Here is a 13657-nt window from a genome sequence, read left to right on the forward strand (position 1 = left end):
CAGTAACAGGACCGAATCAGATTTATTTACAATGTTCAAGCAACTATTTCAGTGACTTCTCACTGTCCCCCGAAACCCTGTCCAATGTATTACTTCCACACCGAATTTGAGTTATTTGTCCCGTTACATTTTGCCGGCAGTTACAGATGAGTAACCAATAATATTACAGATTAAAGCTGTTCGTAAAATATGGACATAACCATCCAAAATCTTGTTTTTTATTCCGCTTTTATCAGCACAATTTCCTGGCGCTATTTTACGAACAGCTTTAAAATGGTGCCAGGAATTTGCTGATAAAAGCGGAATATAAATGTTTTTTAATGCTCATACATGTATATATATATATATATATATATATATAAAACGATCAGCTTTGGATAGATTTTCCAGTAATCGCTTCTTTCCGATACTGAAATTGGCGGCTTTTTCGAATTCAAACTTTGTCAGGTCGACAATTTAAGCCAATGATTTGCTGCATTTTCCAATTCGAAGCTCTGCGATTGGTTAAGACATACGAATGGGAAGAGGGTGACCAATCAGAAGTGGGCTCGGGCTCAAACTGCGGGAATTCCAGGTCCCTGAATGATTGAGCTGAAACTGATCAGTTTCACAAACCCTGTCAGTTTCAGTGCAGGAAACACCGTCTCGGGAGAAATAACATCACAAGTGGGTCTGGTTCCAGTGACCGATTCAACGGCTGCTGCAAAACTCCCGGATTCTCTCATTGCATCGAAATCATTTTGAAATTCTATGAAAACAATGAGTGATTCTGGAGGAGTGATGTGGCTTTTCACTGAGGGCATGTGTCGACTGCGGAAATAACTAACTGGAGAGTCTCGGGCACTGTTTACACAGCACGTTTACAAAATCAAATCCACTGCACATCCTTGCTACAACTGAAATATCAAACTCGGGGATTCCAGTTTTGTATCCCGAACACAGCAGATTGATTGAACTGTTCTGAACAGCCTATCCCAGCTCCCATTTCCAGGTCACTGCTTTCTCTGTGAGGTGGTGGGTGGCTCTTCGAAGAGCCTTTGTTGTGCGTTTGCTGGAAAGGGTCAAGTTGTTCAACCGCCGAATCCGTAGAGAGTGCAGCCCTGCCGTTTCAGAGCGTACACCACATCCATGGCAGTGACCGTCTTGCGCTTGGCGTGCTCAGTGTAGGTGACCGCATCCCTGATCACATTCTCCAGGAAAACCTTCAACACCCCGCGAGTCTCCTCACAGATCAAACCCGAGATTCGCTTGACCCCGCCACGGCGAGCCAGGCGGCGGATTGCTGGTTTGGTGATGCCCTGGATATTATCACGAAGCACTTTGCGGTGCCGCTTTGCTCCGCCTTTGCCCAGTCCTTTGCCTCCTTTACCTCTGCCAGACATGATGATTCTTCACTCAGATCACTGCAGTACATGAGTAACAGAATCCTTCAGGATCCTTTGTATACAGACCCCCTGGACCTGGCTGAGAAAGGCAGAGTGAGAGCAGGGAGTGGAGGAGACAGAGTGAGGATTAAACAGAGAGCGAGAGAGAGGAGACACCCAGAGTGACAGACAGAGAGAGAACGGCCCCTCATCTTTCAGATCCACCTCCAGTTTCCTCCGGGCTGCCAATTTCAAACCCTTTATTAACAGTAGAACCGAAACCCAGCTCTCCACACAAACCCTTCCAGACTCGGCATTCGTAGTCAAAGCCTTCCAGAAAGCCGGAGCTTTTAAATATGGTCCCGCTACAATTAACACTCAGTAATGTTCCCACCGAAACACAATCCATTCGATACTAAGAAACCTCCTCAGTAACATCACCATTTCCACACACATCCGCTTCCAGCAGTTTACAAACACCTTATTACAGCTGTTTGGGGAATCTCCTGTGTTAAGATTGGAGTTGGAAAGCGGCCTTTACCCGGCAGTGTTATCGGCTCACAGTGAACCTGCCGACTGGTCGACTCAGCCATGGCCACAATTTCTATTATGAAGATTGCACCTTCACAGTCTACATCTAAATCTTCATGCAGTAAATGTGACAGTGCGTCAGCGATAGCATTCTCCTTTGAACTACGATATTCAATGTTACAGTCAAACAGTGAGAGAAGTACAGCCCACTGCAGCATCCTTGATACTGCCATTGTCAGTATTGTAGACTTTGGTCCCAGAATAGCTATTAGTGGTTTATGATCTGTTACTAGCGTAAAGTTTCCACCCAACAAAATCTGGTGAAACTTTTTGTTTCCAAAGATGATTCCAAACACTTCCTTTCCTATCTGTGTGTAGTTCCAGTCACTCTTGGTCAGGGTACGTGACACAAATGCTCTGGGCTTCTCCTGACCATGATCCACAACATGACTGATTACTGCTCCAACTCCATATTTTGAAGCTAGCTTCAGTTCACCATTTGTGTGGTAATGAATGTGTAGTGTGTCACTGGTCAAGCTTCTCTTACATGCATCATAAGCATCTTGTTGTGCTTTAGACCATTTCCATTTCACATCTTTCTTCAACAACTCATGTAGTGGAGCTAACACCATTGCATGCTCAGGCAGAAATTGCAAGTAGTATTGGACCATGCGTAGAAAAGATCTAAGCTCAGACACATCTTTTTGTCTTCGGGGCTTTGACCATAGCCTCTATCTTCTCTTTCACTGGCTGTAGTACTTTTCATTGATTATCAGGCCAAGGTACACCACCTCAGATTGTACAAAGGCACACTTGTTCTTTTTCAACTGACACATTGTGATCATTGAGCCTTTTTAACACTTCATCCAACACTTGAAAATTCTCTTCATTTGTTACAGTCATGATCAACACATCATCCTGATTGCACAAGCAATGTAGCACTCCTTGTAAAATCTTACCCATTGTAACTTGGAAGAAGTTTGGAGAAGGCTTCACACCGTACGGCAGCTTTATGTAGGAGTATAACGCCATGTGTGTGTTTATCGTGAGATACTGCAGATTCACTTGATTCACATTGAGCTGTGCATAAGCATGGAATAAATCCAACTTTGTGAATAGCTTGGATCCTGCTAACTCCGCATACAAATCTCGAGATCAGTAGTGGATACTTCTCATAATCCACTGCCTGGTTCATTGTGACATTGTCGTCCCCACATAGACTGATGGTTTTTTCTGACTTGGGCACAATGACAATTTGGTTTGCCCAATCACAGTGATCAGTTTTCACCAGCACACCATATCTCTCCAGATTCTTTTGCTCCTCTTCAACCTGGGTTTTGGAAGCATAAGGAAGCAGCCAAACTTTGCAATATACTGGTTTGGTATCAGGCCTGATTCAGATGTGAGCTTTCACACTGATTATGCCTTCATAGCTGTCCTCGAAAGTGTTCCTGTAACAATTCAATGCCTGATCAAGCTCCTTGGTTGTTTCAACTTGAAAAAACATGCTTCCAGTCTAACTTCAGCTTTCAAAGCCAGTCTTTCCCCATTATTATTGGTTTGTTGACATATCTCACTACCTTGTAGGGGAGAGGCTGGCATAGCAGTAATGTCACTGAACTAATAATCTCACGACTCAGACTAATGCCCTGGGGATATGAGTTTAAATCCCACCATGGCAGCTGGTGGAATTCAGATTCAATTCATTAATGAATAATATAAAATCTGAGCAGTGGTGCCAAGCAACTATAATTGATTTTCATTAAAAACCATCTGGTTCACTCATACCCTTCACAGAAGGCAATCTGCTGTGCTTACCTGGTCTGGCCTGTATGTGATGCTGGCCCACAACAATTTGGTTTACTCTCACCTGTCCTCTGAAATGACCTAGCAAGCAATTCAGTTGTCAAGGGCAATTAGGAATGGGCAATAAATGCTGGCCTTGCCAGTGATGCCTACTTCCACTGACCTAATTTTTTAAACAATGGGTAACTTGAGGGGCCTGCCCTTATGTTGGATATTGCACTCCATTTGCCCACACATTTCTCACACCTCACCAGAGTAGGTTTTCAATTGACTGGTGCTCTCAGTTTGACGGACATCACTGACTTTGCTCCCATACATTTCTCTACTCATGATGGAGCAATCCATGGTCGTAGCAATGGACTGTTTATTTACCAACAACATTATACAAAAGTCTCCATCATTTGAGTGATTGCTAGTGGCATAAATGCTGTACAGCCCTTGCTCCTCTTTGGTTAGGCACTCTGGATTCACTTCAAGATTGTGAACTCCACCCTTATAACATCACTGTTTTCCATTACCACTGGAATTAGTTCCCTTTCCTTCTTTGGCCTCTGCTTGACAATTGAAACATTTTGCATTTCTGTACTGACATGATTGGGCTGTGTGGTTGCCCTGATGGTGATAACGACACTAAACTGCTGTCATTGGCACTCTTCTGGCTATGTCTGTCCACTTTAGACTTGGCTGAAGCACTTTAACAGTGGACAGAAGCCTGTACTAGTTACCTGCATAGGACAAAATTCCCTAACATTCTTTGATGCCATCTCCATGGAAACAGCAATCTTACACACGATCTCAAATGTAAGATTTTGTGTGTTTAGTAGCTTCGATTGGATTCTTTTGTTCACAAATCCACACACAAATATGTCTCATAATGCCCGGTCTAAGAATGTGCCAAAGTTGCAACGTAATAAAAATTCTTCAGTGCCACAATATACTCACATACTGCTTCACTACTTTTCTGATTTCTGGTTCCAAATTTATAGCATTCTGCTATCTCTCGTGGCTTAGGATTGAAATGTTCCTCCAAATTGGTGATTTTGTTTTGACTGGCACATATTTTGCTTTGTTCAGAGCAGGAAGCTTTGTTAGCATGTCATACACTTCCAGGCCAATTTCCACAAGCAAAATTGTTTTCTTTTGCTCAGGAATTGCCTTATTCTGAGTCTTGACCGCCTCACCTTCCAGTCCCAAAATATTCTTAACTCTAAAAACATGCCCATTCTTTCAATACAGGAACAGAATGTTGCTCAAACCCTCTCATTCGTTGCCATCTTTCAGCTGTATCCCATGAGTACAGCCAAATTTCCTCAATGAGCACGAAGACCGTGCGGTATCCTATTCAACTCAGGAGACAGTCTGAGGCTCAGGCTGTCCACAACCCATCTATATTCTTCACTATCCGAGCAACGAAGTCACCAGGAACTGGCTGATCTTGTTTTCTGCAGTCCCTGCTGCTGTTTTCTGCCTATATTTACAGACTTTATCTTCCCCTTGTTGCCATTTTCTCTATAATATTCAGGTGGGTCGAGCAGAAAAAATGAATACCAAATATGGCCAGTTCAAGGAAGTGTTTCTTCACGCCATTACGTCATCACGTCATGTGTGAATCACGTTCTGATCACTCCTTCCAAATGTATGTCTGAATAAGTGAAAAACCCCCCTCACAATTAACAATGTCACCTTTCAGTGTTTTGTGGAGAAATTTCACGGCGTGACGTATGTCATTAATGTGTTCGTACAAATTTCAGAAAAATATGGAGTTGCAAATGATTTGCCAGGAAATCGTCTAAACATATCTCCATGTCTCCCACTCACTCGCAAAGAACTGCAAACTCACAGATTCAGAAAGAACCCGGAGATGGAAATCAATGTTCAGCACAGCTAGAAAGATCTGCACTAATCTGTAGCTCAAAAAACTCAAACACTGTATTTTGACCCTTTGACTTTCTTGGTCGAAGTACCTCTTTAATGAACAGATCAATCCTGGATTCAAATCCCCTTTCAGCCTGACTGTAACTTGGTTTTCCAACTACTTTATTGAGCAGCACAATAAGACAGGACAGTAACAAAAGCAAAATACTGCAGATGCTGGAAATCTGAAATGAAAACAGAAAGTGCTGGAAATACTCAGCGGGTCTGGTGGCATCTGTGGACAGAGAAGCAGAGTTAACCTTTCAGGTCTGTGACATTTTATCAGAACTGCTGAAATGTTAACTCTGCTCCTCTCTGCACAGATGCTACCAGACCTGCTGAATATTTCCAGCACTTTCTGTTTTTATTTAAAACAGGACTCGATCTGTCTTTGCTGAGCGAAGGATTTCGGAATGGATGTTTGACGATTGTCCCTTCTTGTACAGAAATTCACTGCAAATACTATAAAGGTACCTCAGTCAACCACACCTCCTTTGAGAGAAATTTGTTCATCATTGCATTTGATCTGGAAACCACTCTTGACATTAATCTCACTGAATCAGAGGGTGACGGATTGTATCTGTCAGTGTGTTCACGTCACTATGTGCTGCTTTCTACTGAGTCTGGGACACGATGCAAGGTGGAGGATTTGTCCGAGTTTTGGATTATATTGTCAGTTGAGAATGATAAAAACTGAAAAGAAGCAAATAAGAAATCCTTGTCCCCAGATTTGAGAATCTGGAGATCCACGTTGGGAAAGTGAATCAGAACATAATGAAGGATGAACTGTCTGATTGCCCAGAAGTGATGAAGACACAACTCAGTCAGCACGTTCCCCTGGTTTATGATGCTGGAACATTCCTCACACAGAAATTATTCAACTCAGTAAAAACATTCTTACAGCTGATAACTTTGCTACCAATTGAAGGACTGTCTAATGTGGTTATCAAGTCAGAGTGAAAAGTTTATTAAACTTGGTTCCATTCAATCCAGCTGTCATAAACTTTGAACCTTTATTCATTTTATAAACAGTATTTGAAGGGTCTCAGTAACAATGTTCAGTGTTGATGAGAGTAGGGTCTGGGTGAGAAACTGCTGAGTGTGACAGGGTCAGGACTGAATGCAGGAAGTTCTCTAACAGTCTCTCTCTCTCTTTATCCCTGTCTATTGCTGAAGGGATTGAGTTCATTGACAACTGGCGACTGCTGGTATTTGAATAAATGAAGTTCCTTCCAACCATTTTTTGATTGACAGCTACGAAGAACTTTTTTGTCCCAGGACACAAAAATGAACAGAAGTGGATCAGTGTAGGATGATTCTCGGTCTGTATAAAAGGGGTGTGATTTCAGCTGCCATGGTCCAGTGGTTAAAGATTTCAACATTGAAATCCACTGGACTTATCCCAGTTTGGTTTAAGTCCTGCTCACAGAAGATCTATTCAGTGATTTTAATTATTTTAAATCTTTAATCCTCTATTTCCACAAAACGCAGGCACTGAAATAACTCATACTCCTCACCATTGCTATCCATTATACTGGTAGTGGTTGCATGGTCTAATGGAGACACACTCGGAGGGGTTTGGGAGACGTTTCTTCTCGGGTTTTCGGGATCTTTTGGTCCACCAACAGCAACCGGATGTCTGCAGAGGAACTCGGAGTGCCAGGCCGCTCAGAGGACAGACTTCCCAGGATCAATTTTAATCAGGGGACAAAATATCAATGGAACAGAACATAAAAGGTCCGAGGATTGAAACTGAAATTCCTGATGTTTTGGAAGAAACCTGCAGATGTGGGACGTTAATATTTGCTCGGTGCAGATTCATTTTAGTTCGTTATTGTGTCCTGGGACAAACAAATGGCTGGCAGCTGTCAATCCAAAAAATAAAATTCAGAAGATTCTGGCAATTTCCACCCTGACAGCTCTCAGCAGTCTTGGTTCCATCCCATCCAGTCCTAATGACTTATCAACATGAAGTACAGCCAGCCGTTCCAGTATCTCCTATTTATTAGGAGTTATGTGCAAATGAATCCATTTGCAAATTATTGAAAGTGAGTGGTTTTATTGAAGAGGGTTTAAAGGAGGATGAGAGAATCGTGTGTGACAATGAAGTGGAATCAATGCAAGTAAAATTAGCAGGAACTGGAATGAAGGGGGTGGGGATCTCCTGGTCACATGGACTGATTGCAGAATTTTATAAAGATTTCTTTCATAGAGATTTTAACTCCATTTCATTTTTGCTATTTTTTTCATGGGATGTAAGCATCGCTGGCAAGACCATCATTTATTGCCCATCCCTAATTGCCCTGGTTTTGGTGAGCTGCCTACTTGAACCACTGCAGTCCACATGTTATAGGTACACACACAGTGCTATTAGGGAGGGAGTTCCGGGATTTTGATATGCCCTCGGCAAAATAGATCCAAGTCACGATGTTGTGTGGCTTGGAGGGGAGGTTGCTGGTTGCAGTGTTCCCATGTATCTGCTGCTATTGTCCTTCCAGGGAATCAGGGGGAAATCTCTCCGCTGGTTGGTGTCATACCTAACACAAAGGAAGATGGTTGTGGTTGTTGGAGGTCAATCATCTGAGCTACAGGACATCACTGCAGGAGTTCCTCTGGGTAGTGTCCAAGGCCCAACCATCTTCAGCTGCTTCATCAATGACCTTCCTTCAATCAGAAGGTCAGAAGTGGGGATTTTCGCTGATAATTGCACAATGTTCAGCAGCATTCATGACTGCTCAGACACTGAAGCAGTCTGTGTAGAAATGCAGCAAGACCTGGACAATATCTAGGCTTGGGCTGATAAGTGGCAAGTAACATTCATGCCACACAAGTGCCAGCAATAACCATCTCCAACAAGAGAGAATCTAACCATCTCCCCTTGACATTCAATGGCATTACCAATGCCGAATCCCCCACTATCAACATCCCAGGGGCTACCATTGACCAGAAATTGAACTGGAGTCGCCAAAAAAATAATGTGGCTACAAGAGCAGGTCAGAGGCTAGGAATCCTGCGGCAATTAACTCACCTCCTGACTCCACAAAGCATGTCCACCATCGACAAGTCACAAGTCAGGAGTGTGATGGAATACTGTCCACTTGCTGGATAGGTGCAGCTCCAACAACACTCAAGAAGCTCGATACCATCCAGGCCAAAACAGCCCACTTGATTGGCACCCTATCCACAAACATTCACTCCCTCCGCCACTGATGTACAGTGGCAGCAGTGTGCACCTTTTTAAAATTCATTCATGGGATGTGGGCGTCGCTGGCTCGGCCAGCATTTATTGCCCATCTCTAACTGCCCTTGAGAAGGTGATGGTGAGCTGCTGTCTTGAACCACTGCAGTCCATGTGAGGTAGGTACACTCACAGTGCTGTTCGGAGGGGAGTTCCAGGATTTTGACCCAGTGACAGTGAAGGAACTGCGATATAGTTCCAAGTCAGGATAGTGTGTGACTTGTGGGGAACTTGCAGTTGGTGGCGTTTCCATGCATTTGCTGCCCTTGTCTTCTAGTTGGTAGAGGTTGCGGGTTTGGAAGGTGCTGTCGAAGGACCCTTGGTGCGTTGCTGCAGTGCATCTTGTAAAAAAAATGGTGGTAGAGGTCGGGTGTTTGGAAGGTGATGTCTAGGATGTTAAACGCTGCTGCCACTGTCCACCAGTGGTGGAGGGAGTGAATATTTAAGGTGGTGGACGGGGTGTCGATCAAGTGAACTGCTTTGTCCTGGATGGAGTCGAGCTTCCAGAGTGTTGTTGGAGCTGCATTCATCCAGGCAAGTGGAGAGTATTCCATTACACACCTAACTTGTGCCTTGTAGATGATGGACAGGGTTTGGTGAGTCAGAAGGTATGTTACTCAGAGAATAACATAAAAGGCTTTGCTATGGATACCCGCATAGGTCCTAGTTATGCCTGTCTTTTTGTGGTGTATGTCAAACATTCCTTTCTCCAGTCCTACTCAGGGCCCCACCCCCCAGCTCTTTTTCTGGTAGAATGATGACTGTGTCAGTGTCATTTCCTGCTCCTGCCCCGAACTGGAAAAATTCATCAACTTTGTTTCCAATTTCCACCATTCCCTCACCTTCACATGATCTATCTCCGACACTTCCCTTCCCTTTGTGACTTCTCTGTCTCCATCTCTGAGGATAAGGCTGTCCACTAATATTCATTCTAAGCCCACTGACTCCCACAGTTACCTTAACTACACTTCCTCACACCCTTCCTCTTGTAAGGACTCCATTCCATTCTCCCAGTTTTTCCATCTCAGACACATCATTTCTGATGATGCAACCTTCGACAACAGCACTTCTGATGTGTTTTCATTTTTCCTCAACCGAGGATTTCCCCCCAGCTGTGGTTGACAGGGCCCTCAACCGTGTCTGACAAATTTCCTGCACTTGTACCCTCATCCCTTCTCCTCCCTTCCAGAACTGCAATCAAGTTCCACCCGACCTGCCTGCACATCCAAAGGATCATTATCCACCATTTCTGCCACCTCCAGCGTGATGCCATTACCAAACCCATCTTCCCCTCCCCTGTCAGCAATCCAAAGGACTGTTCCCTCCGTGACACCCTTGTCCACTCCTGCATTACCCCTGACACCTTGTCCCCTTCCCATGACATCTTTGCATGTAATTGCAGGAGGCATAGATCCTGTCCTTTTACCACCCCTCTCTTCACCATCCAAGGCCCCAAACACTCCTTCCAGGTGAAACAGTGATTTACTTGTACTTCTTTCAATTTAATACATTGTATTCGCTGCTCACAATGCAGCCACCTCTACATTGGGGAGATCAAACATAGATTGGGTGACTGCTTTGCGGAACATCTCTGCTCAGTCCGCAAGCATAAACCCAAGCTTCCGGTTGCTTGCCATTTCAGTTCACCACCCTGCTCTCATGCCCACATTTCTGTCCTCGGCCTGCTGCAGTGTTCCAGTGAAGCAAGCTCCAGGAACAGAACCTCATTTTCTGATTAGACACTCAACAGCCTTCCGGACTGAACATTGAGTACAATAATTTCAGAGCATGACTGGCTCTTTTAGATTATTTTATTTTATTTTATCATTTTTTGTCACCATGTGTCTGCCTTAATCTTGATTTTTCAAGTTTGTGCTTTTGGACAGAACTGTTCATTATTCTGTCATTAACACTCTCTCGATACTAATGTTTTGCCTTTCACTGCACCCTTAGCACTCTCCCTTTACCGCATGACCTATTTGTCAGTTAATCTCTCCTGCCCTCTGCCCTAACACATACCTTCCATTTTGTTCTCTTCCCCACCTCCACCCCCATCCCTCCGACAACCCCACTTCACTTACTTAAAACCTATTACATTGAGTGTGGGACAAATTCCATCCATCCTTTGTACTGTATGAGATTAATTTTGCCACACTTTCTGGTACATTATATGACAGTGAATTTAATTCTAAATATATCTCTGTGGTACTGTGTCTGAGTGTGAGATTATTTGAGTGTCAGTCTATGGAACTAAATGTGATTGTTTGATTCATTCTGTATGTCATTCATGAGTGTTGTATGGGAATGTGGGGCAGCTTCTGTATCTATCTGCTACTGTGGCTGAATGTGGATATCATTCTGTATCTGTCAATGTCTGGAACTAAATGTGAGTGTGAGCTTCATTGTGTATGCATCAATCTTATTGTCAGAATGTGTTTGATTCATTCTCAATGTGTCAATCTAAGGTACTATGTATGTGCGTGGTATTAATTATGTGTGTCACTTTATGTGAGCTTGGGTCTCATTGTATATCTGTCACTCTCTGGTTCTTTCCGTGACAGTGAGATTAAATCTCTATCTGCTGGTCTCTGAAATTAATTGATTTTGTGATTCACTCTGTGTCTGTCAGTCTATGAAACTGTGAATAATTGGGGGATATATATGGTGTTTGTCTGAACTTGGTATTGAGTATGATTGTCGTGATTCATTGTGTATCTGTCAGTATCCAGACTGAATGTGAAACAAGATGCATTCTGCACATGTAAATAACTGGTATTCTATGGAAGTGAACTCTATAATATGGCTGTCAGTCTTTGACACTGTATCTGATTGTGGTATTGACTCAATATCTTTCAGGTTTTGGTACTATATATGGGTGTGGATCAAGTTCTGCATGTCAGTCTCTGTTACTCTATGTGAGTGTGGGAAAACCTTTATGTAACTGTCAGTCTCTTGCAATGAATGCAAGTGTGGGATTAATTCTCTTTTCAACAGTATCTGGTACTGACTGTGAGCATGTGACTCCTACAATATCTGTCAATGTTTGCTCTTGTATGTGAATGTGCAATGCTTCCAATGTCTTTCAGTGCCTAGTACAGTGTGTACGGGTGGGATTAATTCTGTACCTGTCAGTATCTGGCACTGAATGAGATTGTGAGATTCATTCTTAGAATTAGAATTAGAACATTACAGCGCAGTACAGGCCCTTCGGCCCTCGATGTTGCGCTGACCTGTGAAACCATCTGACCTACACTATTCCATTTTCATCCATATGTCTATCCAATGACCACTTAAATGCCCTTAAAGTTGGCGAGTCCACTACTGTTGCTGGCAGGGCATTCCACGCCCCTACTACTCTGAGTAAAGAAACTACCTCTGACATCTGTCCTATATCTATCACTCCTCAAATTAAAGCTATGTCATCTCGTGTTTGCCATCACCATCCGAGGAAAAAAACTCTCACTATCCACCCTATCCAACCCTCTGATTATCTTATATGTCTCTATTAAGTCACCTCTCCTCCTCCTTCTCTCCAACGAAACAAACCTCAAGTCCCTCAGCCTTTCCTCGTAAGACCTTCCCTCCATACCAGGCAACATCCTAGTAAATCTCCTCTGCACCCTTTCCATAGCTTCCACATCCTTCCTATAATGCGGTGACCAGAACTGCATGCAATACTCCAGGTGCGGTCTCACCAGAGTTTTGTACAGCTGCAGCATGACCTCGTGGCTCCGAAACTCGATCCCCCTACTAATAAAAGCTAACACACCATATGCCTTCTTAACAGCCCTATTAACCTGGGTAGCAACCTTCAGGGATTTATGTACCTGGACACCAAGATCTCTCTGTTCATCTACACTACCAAGAATCTTCCCATTAGCCCAGTACTCTGCATTCCTGTTACTCCTTCCAAAGTGAATCACCTCACACTTTTCTGCATTAAACTCCATTTTCCATCTCTCAACCCAGCTCTGCAGCCTATCTATGTCCCTCTGAACCCTACAACATCCTTCGGCACTATCCACAACTCCACCGACCTTCGTGTCATCCACAAATTTACTAACCCACCCTTCTGCACCCTCTTCCAGGTCATTTATAAAAATGACAAACAGCAGTGGCCCCAAAACAGATCCTTGCGGTACACCACTAGTAACTAAATTCCAGGAAGAACATTTGCCATCAAACACCACCCTCTGTCTTCTTTCAGCTGGCCAATTTCTGATCCAAAGCTCTAAATCACCTTCAACCCCATACTTCCGTATTTTCTGCAATAGCCTACCTTGGGGAACCTTATCAAACGCCTTACTGAAATCCATATACACCACATCCACTGCTTTACCCTCATCCACCTGTTTGGTCACCTTGTCGAAAAACTCAATAAGGTTTGTGAGGCACGACCTACCCTTCACAAAACCGTGCTGACTATCGCTAATGAACTTATTGTTTTCAAGATGATTATAAATCCTGTCTCTTATAACCTTTTCCAACATTTTACCCACAACCGAAGTAAGGCTCACAGGTCTATAATTACCAGGGCTGTCTCCACTCCCCTTCTTGAACAAGGGGACAACATTTGCTATTCTCCAGTCTTCCGGCACTATTCCTGTCGACAATGACGATAAAGATCAAGGACAAAGGCTCTGCAATCTCCTCCCTAGCTTCCCAGTGAATCCTCGGATAAATCCCATCTGGCCCAGGGGACTTATCTATTTTCACACTCTCCAAAATTGATAATACCTCCTCCTTGTGAACCTCAATCCCATCTAGCCTAGTAGCCTGATTCTCAGTATTCTCCTCGACAACA

The sequence above is a fragment of the Heterodontus francisci genome, unplaced genomic scaffold (assembly GCF_036365525.1).
Source record: "Heterodontus francisci isolate sHetFra1 unplaced genomic scaffold, sHetFra1.hap1 HAP1_SCAFFOLD_59, whole genome shotgun sequence".
Taxonomy (NCBI): Eukaryota; Metazoa; Chordata; class Chondrichthyes; order Heterodontiformes; family Heterodontidae; genus Heterodontus; species Heterodontus francisci.